Genomic DNA, 17,312 nt, shown 5'->3' with positions numbered 1-17,312 from the left:
TATTCCAGAGTATACAAGCCCAGCCATTACATTCTATCAACATATGACAGTCCCGCCATCCCGGGAATTAACGTTGTGAACCTACGCTGCACTCCCTCAATAGCAAAATTGTCCTTCCTCAAATTTGGAGACCAAAACTGCACACAATACTCCAGGTGTGGTCTCACTAGGGCCCTGTACAACTGCAGAAGGACCTTGTTGATCCTATACTCTACTCCTCTTGTTATGAAGGCCAACATGCCATTAGCTTTCTTCACTGCCTGCTATACCTGCATGCTTACTTTCAATGACTGGTGAACAAGGACCCCCAGATCTCTTTGTACTTCCCCTTTTCCCAACGATACCATTCAGATAATAATCTGCCTTCCTGATTTTGCCACCAAAAACAGTCTTTGGTATTGTCCTTCTTATCTATTTCATCTATATTGTCTTGCTTGGCATACCATGGCGAAAGATGTAACTACAAAGATTGACCTGAGACTTTATTATGTTCAAGAAAGCATTCCAGTGGGCTGCTAGTGCAATTACATAATCTCTGCCTGGCTAGTTCAAAATGGCAAGATTCTGTGTTCTGCTGAATTTCGCACTATAATAGCTGTGTTAATATTTCAAGTACAATAAAAATATTTTGTTGTACTATTTTCTAATCCTGCAATTCACCAATCTTGGGATAGCAGAGGCAAGTACAGGAGCTTATGTAGTCCAATCCAGCACATGATTGGGGCATCATTTGCACCACTGGCTCATCAACATTTCACCTTATTCTCAACCCTAATGCTGTCTGATGCAGAAACACAAGAAAGAATCAATTATCTGTATTACATTCTATCCTGCACTGAGATTTTGGAGTAAAGGCAATCTTTCGCAACTGGCCTCAACACTTAGTGCAATTTATGTATAAATTGCTCAATTTTCAGACACTGGGGTTAAAAATGTTCATTGCATAAACATCATGTATCACTGGTTATGCAGTGTGCACTCAATTGTAAAATGTCGTCAGTCATATGGAGCTCGAGGAGGGAATCCAATTCGAGACAGCCTACAGATCACGGAGCAGGATGTTGAGCATGTGATTGTGAGGATTCACAGGGCTCGAGTAAGAGTTGTTGGCAGAATTAGACCAGTGTAGAAACATAGAAACATAGAAATTAGGTGCAGGAGTAGGCCATTCGGCCCTTCGAGCCTGTACCGCCATTCAATATGATCATGGCTGATCATCTAACTCAGTATCCCGTACCTGCCTTCTCTCCATACCCTCTGATCCCCTTAGCCACAAGGGCCACATCTAACTCCCTCTTAAATATAGCCAATGAACTGGCCTCAACTACCCTCTGTGGCAGAGAGTTCCAGAGATTCACCACTCTCTGTGTGAAAAAAAGTTCTTCTCATCTCGGTTTTAAAGGATTTCCCCCTTATCCTTAAGCTGTGACCCCTTGTCCTGGACTTCCCCAACATCGGGAACAATCTTCCTGCATCTACGCCTATCCAACCCCTTAAGAATTTTGTAAGTGTCTATAAGATCCCCTCTCAATCTCCTAAATTCTAGAGAGTATATAAACCAAGTCTATCCAGTCTTTCTTCATAAGACAGTCCTGACATCCCAGGAATCAGTCTGGTGAACCGTCTCTGCACTCCCTCTATGGCAATAATGTCCTTCCTCAGATTTGGAGACCAAAACTGTACGCAATACTCCAGGTGTGGTCTCACCAATACCCTGTACAACTGCAGTAGAACCTCCCTGCTCCTATACTCAAATCCTTTTGCTATGAAAGCTAACATACCATTCGCTTTCTTCACTGCCTGCTGCACCTGCATGCCTACTTTCAATGACTGGTGTACCATGACACCCAGGTCTCGCTGCATCTCCCCCTTTCCTAATCGGCCACCATTTAGATAATAGTCTGCTTTCCTGTTTTTGCCACCAAAATGGATAACCTCACATTTATCCACATTATACTGCATCTGCCAAACATTTGCCCACTCACCCAGCCTATCCAAGTCACCTTGCAGTCTCCTAGCATCCTCCTCACAGCTAACACTGCCCCCCCAGCTTAGTGTCATCCGCAAACTTGGAGATATTGCCTTCAATTCCCTCATCCAGATCGTTAATATATATTGTCAATAGCTGGGGTCCCAGCACTGAGCCTTGCGGTACCCCACTAGTCACTGCCTGCCATTGTGAAAAGGACCCGTTTACTCCTACTCTTTGCTTCCTGTTTGCCAGCCAGTTCTCTATCCACATCAATACTGAACCCCCAATGCCGTGTGCTTTAAGTTTGTATACTAATCTCTTATGTGGGACCTTGTCGAAAGCCTTCTGGAAGTCTAGATACACCACATCCACTGGTTCTCCCCTATCCACGCTACTAGTTACATCCTCGAAAAATTCTATAAGATTCGTCAGACATGATTTACCTTTCGTAAATCCATGCTGACTTTGTCCAATGATTTCACCACGTTCCAAATGTGCTGCTATCCCATCTTTAATAACTGACTAGCAGTTTCCCCACTACCGATGTTAGACTAACTGGTCTGTAATTCCCCGTTTTCTCTCTCCCTCCCTTCTTAAAAAGTGGGGTTACGTTTGCTACCCGCCAATCCTCTGGAACTACTCCAGAATCTAAAGAGTTTTGAAAGATTATTACTAATGCATCCACTATTTCTGGAGCTACTTCCTTAAGTACTCTGGGATGCAGCCTATCTGGCCCTGGGGATTTATCGGCCTTTAATCCATTCAATTTACCCAACACCACTTCCCGACTAACCTGGATTTCACTCAATTCCTCCAACTCCTTTGACCCGCGGTCCCCTGCTATTTCCGGCAGATTATTTATGTCTTCCTTTGTGAAGACGGAACCAAAGTAGTTATTCAATTGGTCCAAAAATCATGCATTCAGGTGGATTTTCTAAGCATCCCACCAGTTCTTGCTCAATGTGAGAAAATCCTTTTGGTTCTTGTCTATTTCAGTTGTTTTCTCCTCAGCCTTTATGCATCATTGATTTTTTTTTTCCACCAACAGCCAGCAGACCAACTTAATCCTACACTCGCACATTATCTCCAGGATATCACTTTGACATTGGATAAAGGCAGGACAGAACTTCAGGTGGAAATGTAAAATGAAAGCAAAATCAATCAACCAAAACAAGAGGATAAAAAGTAATTAAAACAAAAGAAATCCCTGAATGGCAGAAGAAAATGATAAGATACTGCAAATAGCATAAACAGTAAAAAAAAAAAAACTTAGCCCAATGCAGCACAAGTAACACAGAACAGACAGTCCCAGATTGGATCCTATGTTCACAAATATATAAAATAATCCCTCAAAAAACTGCTGGAAGAATCCAGCAGTGTATGGAGAATGTGTATGGTATATTTGCCTTCATTGCTAGGAGCATTGAATATGTCAGGAAGTCTTGGTTCAGCTCTATCGGACTTTGAATAGGTGGCATTTAGAGTATTGCGTGCAGTTCTAGTCGCCCCATTACAGGAAAGATGTGGAGGCCTTGGAGAGGGTGCAGAGGAGGTTTACCCGAACCCGGGATTAGAGGGTTTTAACTTTGGGGAAAGGTAGGATAGCCTTGGATTGTTTTCTCTGGAACCGGAGATTGAGGGGAGACTTGATAGAAGTATATAAAATTCTAAGGTGCATAGATAGGGTAGCGAATCAGAACCTGTTCCCCAGGGTAGAAATGTCCAATACTGGAGGGCATAACTATAAGGTGAGAGGGGGAGAGTTTAATGGAGATGTGCATGGCAGATTTTTTAACACAGGGAGTGGTGGGGTTTGTAGGTTAATTGGTTTTGGTAAAATTGTAAATTGTCCCTAGTGTATAGAATATTGTCAGTGTATTGGTTGATCACTGGTCAGCGTGGTCTCGGTGGGCCAAAGGGCCTGTTACCACTCTCTATCTATAAAGTCTAAAGACTGGAATCTCACTTGTCCAGGATGCATGTTGAATGGTCACGCTTCCTTCATGTACATGCCTGCTGGGACACGGCCCATAGCGCCTGTTGCGCCTGTTAACTGATCTGCATGCATGCTATCACATGCATCTTGATAAAACTCCATTGAACTGCGCAAAAAAGCTTTGATCAGCTGGAGTTTCTAACTTTCTCCTGACATCTCACCAGTTCCTGCTCAGTGGGAAAATTGTTTGTTTTCTGTCTATCTATTTCAGTTGTTTTCTCCCATGCACTGAGTACCCCCTCCCCCCACATACACTCCCATCCCCCACAGTCAGCTTAATCTACTTTTGTAAATTTAGTGATTCCAACAATTACAACCATTTGTTTTTTCAATAGAATCACATGGAGATTACAATATGGTAACAATCCATTTGCTGCAGTCTATATTGTTGAACAACATGGATTGAATTTCTAGTGCCCAGCTCATTCCCCTTATCGTTTCTTCCCTTTCTCTTCTATTCTTAGTTAGGATGTTTTTGCCTCAGCAGCAGCTCTGTGGGTGCATACCTCAACTTACCTCTAGTGGGAGAGTCTAAGACCAGACGCCATAGCCTCAGAATAAAAGTACGTACCTTTCGAACAAAGATGAGAAGGAATTTTTTAGAGTGGCGAATCTGTGGAATTCATTGGCACAAACGGCTGTGGAGGCCAAGGCAAAGAACATTTTTAAGGCAGAGATCACAAGATTCTTGACTAGTTAGGGTGCCAGGGGTTATGGTGAGATGGCAAGGGAATGGGTTGAGAGGGAAAGCTACAGTAGATCAGCCATGATTAACTGGCGTAGACATGATGGGCTGAATGGCCTAATTCTGCTCTTAGAACTTATGAACTGATTAACTTTTCAACCCGATGTGCAAGACTGTTAAACATATCAACCGGATGTGTAAGACTATATTTTTCTCACTCTTAACCTTTTCCATTTACTCTAAGATCAATAATCCTCTATGCTCCATTCTATGTGAAGCACAGTTTCGGGTATAACATTTATCACGTTCTATTTGCAGATTCACAGCATGCATTCAACCCCACTAAATTTAACGTACACAGTGTTTTGTGGCAAAAGGCAACAATATGTTCACTTCGAAGATAGACACAAAATGCTGGAGTAAATCAACAGGTTAGGCAGCATCGCTGGAGAAAAGGAATAGGTGACGTTTCGGATCAAGACCCTTCATCAGACTGAGGAGCTTGTCTGAGAAAGGGACTTGATGCAAAATGTTACCTGTTCCATTTTCTCTGAGTTACTCCAGCATTTTGCATCTATCTTCGGTGTAAACCACCATCTGCAGTTCCTTCCTACACCATATGTTTGTTTCTATCCAGTGCCTGAAAGTTTAAGGAAGTTGACAGTCCACTTGATCCAGTGGAATGTCAGAGCTCCACCAGGGTAATGTTTGTTTCAAACTGAATAGTTGCACCATTTCAAGTTGACCAACCATTGTGGATTATGGATTACTATGGAGTTTTGTGGCAAATGTGAATCTGTCTCTACTTAAGGTCCATGACAATTTAATGAAATAATGCATTAGCATGTGGACTCCAAATGTACACAAATGTTCTTTCTGATTTATGCTCTGATGTTCTAAATCGTTGTTTTACAGGGAGTTATTTTACAGAGGGAGTTAGATGTGGCCCTTGTGGCTAAAGGGATCAGGGGGTATGGACAGATTGCAGGAACAGGATACTGAGTTGGATGATCAGCCATGATCATTTTGAATGGCGGTGCAGGCTCGAAGGGCCGAATGGCCTACTCCTGCACCTATTTTCTATGTTTCTATGTTTCTATTTTGTTGCGGAATCAAGATGTTAAATATGCATGGATTTAAAAAGCCCAGAATGTACTAAGGTTGAAATTTTGCAGTCAGCCATGCACCAACCATTCTTCCTGCTGAAGATAGACACTATAAGCTGGAGTAACTCAGCAAGTCAGGCATCATCTCTGGAGAAAAGGAATATGTGATGTTTTGGGTTGAGACCCTTCTTCAGTCTGACATCTTCCTGCTGATCTCTGGCCTAACTTTTCATTTATTTTTCTTACTTTCACCACCAAGTACATAAGTGCAAAAGTCAATTTGAATCTCAAGCTCGTGATTTAGAGTGTTCTCCAAAGATAATTCCTGTCACATGCTTGGGACCAGAACTAGGCCAGCCTATAAAGCTAACACTCTCCTTGATTCTTGCCTGGAGCCAGGTCTAATCAAGTGAAATCAATTTGACTACTAGTATAATAAGAGCATGTACGTCAGGCACATTGATGTTCATCGATCACAGCTCGGTATTCAACATAAACATCTCCTCTAAACATGTTATCAAACTCATGGAACTGCGTCTCTATTTGTGCCTATGCAACTGGATCATTGACTTCCACGTCTGCAGATCACAATCAGTACAAGATGACAACAACACTTTTTCCTCAACCATCAGCACATGGGCATCTCAAGGCTATGTGCTCATTTCCCTCTCCACTCACTCTGAACCCACGACTGTGTAGCCAGACACCATACCAATGCCGTCTTTAAATATTGATCGACAATACCACTGTTGTTGGATGAATAATGGGTAATGATGAGTCAGAGTAACGAGGGAGATTTAAAATCTGATTGGATGGAGCCAGAACAGCAATCTTGCTCTCAATAACAGCATGAACCTGTCTTCATGGATCGGTTGGTGGTGGGGATAGTCAAGAAAATTCAAGTTCTTGGGCCTGCAGATGTCTGAAGTACTGGCCTGGGTCCAGCACATTGATGTAATCATAAAGTAATCCCATTAATCCCTCTAGTTCCTTAGAAGATTGAGGAGATTTGTTATGTCAACAATACTCTCTTGAACTTTTACAGGTGTATGGAAGGGCACATATTGACTGATTGCATCATGGCCTGTTTCGGCAACTTAAATGTCAGGGGGAAAAAAGGAGTTTAGCACTCTCTGGAATAGTTTCTGGGAGTCCGGTCCATCACAGGTACCAACCCCCCACCATTGAAGGAATATGTAGGAGGGTGCTACATCAAAAAGGCAGCCAATATTATCAAAGATGCACATCACCCTGGTCAATTAATTTCATTTTTACTATTGAGGAGAAGGTATAGAAGTCTGGAAACTATGACCCCCAGGTTCAAGAATAGCTGTTTCCCAATAACCATCATGCTTTCCAACACTAACAACACTAACCTCAGCCATGAGCTTCTAGGGACCGTCTTTGTTTGTACTACAGACCTGTTTATTTCATTAGTAATGTTGTTATTAATTTATTGATTTTTTCGGTTATTATATATTATTTATGTGTATTACCTTTAAAGGTCTGTTATGCTGCTGCAAGTAAGAATTTTGTGTTCCATTGCCAGTACATGTGGCAATTTATGACATGACTCTGGAGTCTTGTGCACTCAATTCCTGAGGAATCATACATATTCCTGTATAGATTCCTGAGGAATTCCTGGGAAACTGCAGAAAATCCAAAGTGCAGATGAAGAATTGGTTACTTGGAAGATTGTTAGATTTGCATTCATTCATGTATGCCTGCATGGAAACCCCCAAAATGCTGGCATTTCAGATATTACCTGTGCATTCACAGAGCCCACCTCCATTTATCTGCAATATCCAGCACAGTAATGTTACACACTTTGCACCATTCCAATCAATTGTATGTAAAGTATCATAAATGTAGCTGAGATGGTAAAATCGGCATATTCATTCACCTAACTCTCCGTAGAAAGTAATGGTCACTTTGAGCAAAGCATATTGTATAGATGCCTCCTGATTGAGCCCAAAGTCTATGCTTTCACCACACTGCATGTTTTCACGGATAAAACATACCTTTTGTGAAGTACTTCGCCTGAGCATAACACTTCTTTGTGAATATGTCCCTTTGCTGTACAGTCACGGTGTAATCTGAAATATGGTAAAATATGTTGTTTCAACACAGTGACATAAATACTGATATAAAGTCGCTGCTATTCATTTGTTTTAATTCCTAAAATGGTCAGGTTTCTTTAAGTTTAGTTTAGAGATACAGCGCGGAAACAGGCCCTTCGGCCCACCTACACACACTAGGGACAATTTACACATACGCCAAGACAATTAACCTACAAACCTTTATGTCTTTGGAGTGTGGGAGGAAATCAAGGATCTCGGAGAAAAATCACACGGTCACGGGGAGAAGGTACAAACTTCGAACAGACGGCACCCATAGTCGGGATCGAACCCGGGTCTCTGGCGCTGCAAGCGCGCGAAGCCAGGAACTATACCGCTGCACCACTGTGCCGTCCTTTAACTTTATCATAAGGCACTCTTCTGATCTTTCAAAGATCATCTTTAGGGATTGACTTTCCATTGCCTTAAGGATTAGGATAAATCCTTTAATGCTTTTCAGCCCCTTAAGTAGAAATATGGGCCAAGGTATAGCCAGTCCAGCCCATTCTTCACCTTGCTAACAACAGCCTTCGGCTTACACTCCACAATATCGCTCAACAGTGGGTTTGCTTTATTAATTATTCAAAACAATAGCATCATGCACAATGATTTCCATGCAATGTAACACAAAATTCTGCAGAGCTCCCATATTTGCCAATAATACACTGCCATCTACTGATTATTTCAAGAACTTAATCACCCGAGACAGTCAGCTATTTGTCCTGCTGTTTCTGCCGAATGTTTACATATTTCTATCTGAATAAACTCCGCTGAATGTGAACAAAGCAATGATATAGCATTGTCAATGATATAGTTGACTGAAGTGGGATTGTTCCTGTGATACTGTCACGTACGTTATAATCAGCTGCACAGTGAAGTCTCCATATGTTAAAGGAAAATAATCAGGTGAGCTTTGAAAGCAATCTCCATACTAATGTACAGGCAGAAGGTATTGTGATCTATTTATGTCACTTTGAAGGTCTTTCAAACCACAGCCAGCCAGTTCAAACGGGAAACATGAGCACTCCAGAAAATCCCACTCAACCTCTACTAATCTGAAGCAGGGTGACTTATTAAACCACTTATCATACACTGTGTTTAAGAAGGAACTGCAGATGTTGGAAAATTAAAGGTAGACAAAAATGCTGGAGAAACTCAGCGGGTTAGGCAGCATCTATGGAGCGAAGGAAATAGGCAATGTTTCAGGTCAAAACCCTTCTTCAGGCGCTGCCAGATCTTATGTTACAATATGGTCCCATGAAGGTTGTTGCTGTTCTGTCATTGAATGCATAATCAGTAAACCAGCTCAGATGTTCTAGCCCTGTCATCATTTATCAGGACCTTAAACCGAGAACAGCTTTAAATTATTGTCTCCCGATTTCTGAATCTGTCAACATTTTTGAGCTTCATATTTTGACCTTTGTATGACTGGTGAGTTGGCAAAGTTGTTTGAATTTCAACTCTTTGAGGAGTATTTATCTGGCAAAACTGAATTTTTGTGATTGTGATGAATGCTTTAAGTTGTCTTTGAGTTACCAATACATCAATCAGTCTTACCTCCTTATAAATCAAAGCTAGATAAGCTTGAATGCTCGCAACACCAGACACGGGAACCGCTTCTTCCCCTCATGCTTTGGAACAGTCTTTCCATAAGCTATAGTACTGTTCGATTTACCTCGATCCCATTGAGTATATTGGACACTGTCAAAGGAACTGATGCACGACAATTCACTGCGATGCTGAGAATTATATTCTGTACTCTGTATCTTTTCCTTTTGCTCTATCGATAGTACTTAAGTTTGAACTGATTGTATTTATGTATGGTGTATCTGATCCATTTGGATAGCATGCAAAACAAAGTTTTTCATCGTACCTCGGTACATGTGACATTAATTAACCTGAACCTAGACAGGCCAGACTATGTGGCTTACGTTCAGCTGTACTGTGAATTGCTCAATGTGGTCTAAATTTGAAAAGACGCTAAGATATGACACACAATTGTTCGAGCGGTAAATTACAATTCAGTACAATCGTTCATTAAGATGTTTGAACCAGATCCTCGGAACTACTAACATATTAAATGCTCGTTCTTATGTCAAGGAGTCAAAGGAAACAATGGAAACAATAATGTTATTTTGCCGCTAAAGTAACGCCAGTAGTTAAGTGTAGAGTCTTACAGGAGTTAAGCAAAAAGTTAGTGGACTGATGATTCATTGCGAAGCTCGAGTAACCTTGGTCCAGAAAACATATTTTTCAATGTTTCTTTTAGCACTCATACAGATCTGTCATAGTGAAACCAAAGTGGTACAGAGGAACCTGCAGATGCTTGCTGCTGTAATATCTCATAATACGCTCAAACAAATGTAAACTATGATCCACTGTCAGACACTAATTCTGCTGGTGTTCCATGTGCTGCAGAGATGTAACTCAACTCTTCAGTGACATGTTTTTCTGTATCTCAAGTGCTTGTCTGACATTACTTGGTTTCCAATGTATGTTGATGATCAGGACACAATCTTTTCATAAAATTCAACATGAACGCAATGGAATAGTCAAGTCAGGCATTTTCATCGTTGCATTGCAGTTTTAGATAGTTTGCACTGTATTGTTAAAAATCTGTACTTATGGACAGAACTCCCTCCAATATTTTATCGATATTTTTATAATCAACCAAATCTTGATCAAGGGCCTTCATATTAATGGCACAATGATTTAATGATTTGCGTGTAAAGTACTTTTAACAGTGAGTCATAAAACTTCATAATAGGTACTTTAATAAGAATACATACAGAGACCATAACAACAGGTCCTGTAGGCTCAAAGTCGTAGCTCAAAACTGAAAGTATGGTTGCTTACATTCCACAGGATGACATGGTGGAAACCTGACCTGGATTAGGGATCGGGTCCTAAATAGCAAAACTAGACATGGATCAAATCAGCAATAGTGATTGATCTACAATTTGGAGCAAGGCTTACCTGCAAACCTGTTCCTGTGAATACCTGTAGTGACAGCTTGAATATTATGCCCCATTTTTAATATTTGGGATTGGCTCAAATCTATGATTATAGAATTATTGTAACACTTAATTTGGACACACACCCAGTCTGATCTATCTTGCCTAAGTGCACTTGTAGACCCACCTTGGTACAATGATTTGCTAAGTTGCCTGAGCTAACTCACTGGTTGAGAGTTGTGTCGGTGACCTCCCAAGCGTACACTTGGTGACATTTCACCAAACACTTGTGCTCAGTTCGCCAAGGCCTATTGGATTTCCCAGTTACTAACCATTTTAACTCCCCTTCCCATTCCCATACTGACCTTCCTGTCCCGGGCCTCCATCATTGCCAAAGTGAGGCCACAAGCAAACTGAAGGAACAACACCTTATATGAACATGAACATTGAATTCTCCAATTTCAGGAAACCTCTAACAATCCCCCTCCCTGCCCCTACCCTTTCTCTCCACAATATCGTACCTTAGTTTGGTTCTTCTAAAAACTTTCTCATACTTCTCCTGGTGCAATCTATCCCAATACTTTTTCTTTAAAACTTCCTCTTCCTTTATAATGCTACCTTCCTATTATCAGTATCTGCTGAATTGGCTTCAACCTCATTTCAAAGCACAAACAAAGATCCGCTGAGGGGGCAAGCTGTCAGACTATATAGTCCCATCACCACAGAACTGGTCACAAATCACACACATTCTGGTGAGTTTAACACTCAATAACCATATAACCATATAACAATTACAGCACGGAAACAGGACATCTCGGCCCTACAAGTCCGTGCCGAACAACTTTTTTCCCTTAGTCCCACCTGCCTGCACTCATACCATAACCCTCCATTCCCTTCTCATCCATATGCCTATCCAATTAATTTTTAAATGATACCAACGAACCTGCTGACACCACTTCCACTGTAAGTTCATTCCACACCGCTACCACTCTCCGAGTAAAGAAGTTCCCCCTCATGTTACCCCTAAACTTCTGCCCTTAATTCTGAAGTCATGTCCTCTTGTTTGAATCTTCCCTATTCTCAAAGGGAAAAGTTGATCCACATCAACTCTGTCTATCCCTCTCATCATTTTAAAGACCTCTATCAAGTCCCCCCTTAACCTTCTGCGCTCCAGAGAATAAAGACCTAACTTATTCAACCTTTCTCTGTAACTTAGTTGTTGAAACCCAGGCAACATTCTAGTAAATCTAATGGAGTGGAGTTGCAATGGAGTGCAAATGCAGGGCTCAGTCTCAGGGAAGGGAAGTCTCAGGGAAGCTGAATGGTCTGATCAATCATACACATGAAGATCAATCCCAATATCATCCAGCAAATGCACAAGAAACAGCAAACCAAATGTATTAGTGTAGAAACAAGAAACTGGATTCTGGTTTACGAAGGAAAGACACAAAATGCTGAAGTAACTCAGCGGGTCAAGCAGCATCCTGGAGAACATGTATCGGTGACAATTTGGGTCAGGACGCTTCTTCAGACTGACTCACTCAGTCTGAAAAAAGGTCTTGAACCAAATGTATTATATTCATACATGGTGAATTGTAAGCTTAAATTTGAATTGAAGTGGTAATCAAGTTCCATTTGCCTTGTGCTGTTACAAACGGTTAATACGAAGAGATCACATTGCCCTTTAAGAAAAAATTCACACACAATCTTATACTTAAAGACCCTGTGTGCCATTTTGTCATTTTAAGATTATTTTCATTCTCAGATTTTTAAGACGTGAGAACATAATTATTTTCTGAATCACTGAATTCGCCATATAAGATGAATGTTTTGATTTGTGTTTTTTTATTTATTTTAATTGTTTTGCAAAATATATGTGTGATTTATGAACAATTTTTGTATAATTTATCTTTTTCTGTGCTGTCTAGGTCAAAATGGCTGTGATGCTTCTGGAAGCAAGATTTTCATGGTACCTCTGCATTGTATTTGTGTTTACGACAATAATACAATTACATTGACTATGACTAGGAAACTGGAGCTTTCAACTAACAAGGCCAATTATTGACCAACATGAACAAGGGCAGAAAGGCTTCCTTCTGTGATTCTCCAATTTTCTCTCCGCAACTCAAAGCTCATCTTTGCATTCCCATATTGAATCATTTTCATTACTACTCGTGAAAGCACTTTCAGAAGGCACTGTGGATAACACAGTACAAGTCCTGGATGTTGCCAGGACTCGAGGGTCTGACAGAGAGAGATAGGTTGAGCAGGCTGGGACTCTTGTCCATGGAGTGCAGGATGATAAGCGGTAATCTTAAAGAGATGTACTAAATCATGAGAAGAAGAGATCGTGTATACTCATAGAGTCTCTTGCCTAGAATAAGGGAATCGAGAACCAGAGGGGATAGGTTTAAGGTGATGGGGGAAAGATTTAATAGGAACCTGAGGGGTAACTTTTTCATGCAAAAGATGGTAGGTATATGAAACGAGCTAATTTGTGGAAGGACATTCTTGCTATTGAGGGAGTGCAGCATAGGTTTACAAGGTTAATTCCCGGGATGGCGGGACTGTCATATGCTGAGAGAATGGAGCAGCTGGGCTTGTACACTCTGGAGTTTAGAAGGATGAGAGGGGACTCATTGAAACATATAAGATTGTTAAGGGCTTGGACACACTAGAGGCAGGAAACATGATCCCGATGTTGGGGGAGTCCAGAACTAGGGGCCACAGTTTAAGAATAAGGAGTGAGCCATTTAGAACGGAGACGAGGAAACACTTTTTCTCACAGAGAGTGGTGAGTCTGTGGAATTCTCTGCCTCAGAGGGCAGTGGAGGCAGGTTCTCTGGATGCTTTCAAGAGCGAGCTAGATGCGGCTCTTAAAAATAGCGGGGTCTGGGCATATGGGGAGAAGGCAGGAACGGGGTACTGTTGGGGATGATCAGCCATGATCACATTGAATGGCGGTGCTGGCTCGAAGGGCCAAATGGCCTACTCCTGCACCCATTGTCTATTGTCTATTGTCTACTGCTGGATGAGGTATTTGAGGCAGGTACTATTGCAATGCTTAAGAATCATTTAGACGGGTACATTGGTACATTGACTGACAATGGCAATTAAAAGGTTTACAGGGATACGGGCCAAATGAAGGCAGGTGGGACTAGTGTAGCTGGGACATGTTGGCCGCTGTGGGCAAGTTGAGCCGAAGGGTCTGTTTCCATGCAATAAGACTCTATGACCCTATGACACTATAAGCCAACCAGAAATACCTGTTACATATTTCAATTAATTATATTTTTGTCAATTTTTTTAAATTTGTTTTCCTTGCTTATTAGGTGATAGAATGTTGCGACCCGTGCTTTGCTTCACCACTCAACTCTCAGGTGCTGAGGATAAGCTCAATATGCCCTCACATTCGGTCCATGTAAGAGCAGGCAGATAGCGTGATGGGTGGTGAGCTGAGCTAAGTTCAATCCAGTGATGACATTCATTGTTATTTATTCATAAATATTGCAATCTTGTACAAGCGAATCTTGTGCGAAAAGTGAAGATTGTCAACTGTTCAGCCCCAGATTGACAACTAGAACAGTGAAGTAGAAATCTATTCTCCTTGAATTGCATGATATATCCCAAAGTCTCAGTTTTCCCAGGTAATTAATTGCGCATAACCTGTCTGCTTTGGGACTCTGCGCCGAACAAAGCAAATGCCTCTGGCATTCTGGCATCTATCAGTATAGAAGATACAGGTACAATTTACGAAAATGTCCACATGACTTTCATTAACATTAAACTCTGCCTCCCGGTGCATTCCTATGTAGTTGGAGTAGAGAAACACAAACATATATCACTTTAAAAGTGATTACATTTAGTTTAGTTTAGAGATACGGCATGGAAATAAGCCCTTAAACCCACCAAGTCCACACCGAGCATCAATCACCTGTTCACACTAGTTCTGTGCTCTCCCACTTTCTCATCAACTCAATGCACATTAGAGCCAATTAACCTACAAATCCACAAATCCTTGGGGTGTAGGACGAAACCGGAGCCCCTGGAGAAAACCCACGCAGTCACACAAAGAGTGTGCAAGCTCCACACAGACAGCATCTGAAGTTAGGATTGAGCCTGTTTCTAGCTCTGTGAGATGGCCGCTCTACCAGCTGCGTTAATGTGCCACCCTTCAATTGCTCAACCGTACCACACTTAAATATTTAATATAGTTCTGCAAGTAAAACACAAAACCTGTTTGACACCATTTCCAAGGCATACAAATCAGGAAAACAGGACTCCAGGCATAATTTGTTTACCAGTTTGAAAATCAAACACAAATGGTTACTGGGGTATTTTATATTATTAATACAAATGGTTACTGGGGAAATCAAAGAATTACTGGACGATTAATATTAGCTGCCCAATTACATAGATTTTTTGACAGCCAGCAATTACTTAATTCCAACTACCTATTATTGAATGGTAACATTCAATGCTAAATGTTGCCTGACCTCTGTAATATACTGGGCAGATTCACTTTAAAAAGTATGAAATTTACAAAAAATGTCTGTAAGAATCATTACATTGATAACCTCTTCCAGAGAAAATGCAAACTATTGGCCACAGCTTGAAAAGTGAAACAAAATTTGTAAATAGTCCAAGGCTGAATGTGAATTGTTTGTGAGTTGCAAAATTCTGCTGCAAGTTACATTCTAAAGTCTTATATCAGTCTCTGATTGAGGGAAGCCTGTATGAAAATTATCAGCGTGCGCGTGCAGTATGAGTCATACTGCAGGTGGCACTGTAAGTAATCAGTCAATAATTACTTTAATAATTTTAGCTTATCATCCCGTGCTTCCATATGTTGGCCATTCACTCTATGGATTTGCAAGAACGAGGCAACTGATAGTCAAAAGGTCAGTAAATGTATGCGTCATTTTGTGTCGGCTGGCAGCTCTCAAGAGACCATGCTGATGTAAATGTGCACAGCTATATTGAGTTTTCATGATATTCTCGTCTCTAAGCAATCTAGACCAAGAAGAAGAAACCCTCAATGTTTAATGCAAAAGGTTTTGGTCATGTATGCTCGATGTCCACCAGCAACCTACAATGGAAACTAATATTCCAATGATTCCCTCACCCAAATTAACAGAAACATAGAAAATAGGTGCAGGAATAGGCCATTTGGCCCTTCGAGCCAGCACCACCATTCAATATGATCATGGCAGATCATCGAGAATCAGTACCCCGCTATGGCTTTTTCTCCATATCCTTACTGCCTTCCTGACTAAAAAACAACTGTCTGCTCCTCCTCAGGTCAGCCTGAGGAGGAGCAGACTCACTGCTGCTTTCTTCCCTCTGCTCGTTTAAGTTACTTGATTTTTGTAATGTAAATATTATTTGGCTCTGCCTGTGAGGGAGAATCCATCAATAATTTGATAGCTTGAATTAAAGGAAAGTTATTTTCCTGGAGTTGAGCGAGAACATTGTGTGTGTTCTGCATAACGTTGTGGAGGCATATTGCATAGATGCAAATGATGAATCCGCACATCCCAATAGCTACAATGAATGCCCTGGCATCCCTTAGTCTGTACAATTCCAGATCACACAATCAACACCGGGTGGCACCACCAGCAGTGGCTGCCTTGCCAACTGTCTGTCTGTCTGTCCTTTCTTCATTTTTATTATTTTTAGTATGTGTTAAAAGGTGTTCCTTGTTTGAGAAGGAACCGCAGATGCTGGAAAATCGAAGGTCGATAAAAATGTTGGAGAAACTCAGTGGGTGAGGCAGCATCTATGGAGCGAAGGAATAGGTGATGTTTTGGGTCGAAACCCTTCTTTAGTGTTCCTTGGTTTGTTTTATGGGGGCAGTGGGGAACTTTTTTAAAAATCTCTTACCTCGACGGAGATGCGATTTTTTTCCCCCATATTTCCTGCAGGAGTTTAACATCGCGGAGCTGGTGATCCTTTTTGCCGGGGATCGAAGTTCCAACCGTGGGGCCTGTGGACTTTAACATTGTGAAGCCCGTGGTCTCTGGTAAGAAGAGGCCGATTCGGGATCTCTATGCCGCGGAGAGAGTTTCAACCGCCCCGATGGGGCAGTTTTGATCACCCCGACGGGGGCTTCGACCACTGGCTGCGGGGGATTTGATTGACCTGACTGCGGATGGTTTGACTGCCCCAATCGAGCGAGACAAGAATTGAACTTTATTGCCTTCCATCACCATGAGGCATGTGAAATCAACTGTGGTAGATGATTATGAGGTTGCTTTTCACTTAGTAATACTGTATGGTAACTCAAATTTCACTGTACATTAATTGGTACGTGACAATAAACTGACCTTGAAACCTTGAAACATTGAACACGGAATAGCAGAATAGTATCACTGGGATTTATAACTTGTTGAGGCCATGTTCGAATATCTATAGTCGCAGCCGAGGGTAAAGCCTCCCCTAGGCTTAGATACAAAAGTGCTACCAACTGCACCCTACCTAAG

The sequence above is a fragment of the Leucoraja erinacea genome, chromosome 5, assembly GCF_028641065.1.
Source record: "Leucoraja erinacea ecotype New England chromosome 5, Leri_hhj_1, whole genome shotgun sequence".
NCBI lineage: Eukaryota > Metazoa > Chordata > Chondrichthyes > Rajiformes > Rajidae > Leucoraja > Leucoraja erinaceus.
The sequence above is the reverse complement of the archived record's forward strand: the minus strand, read 5'-3'. Positions refer to the sequence as shown.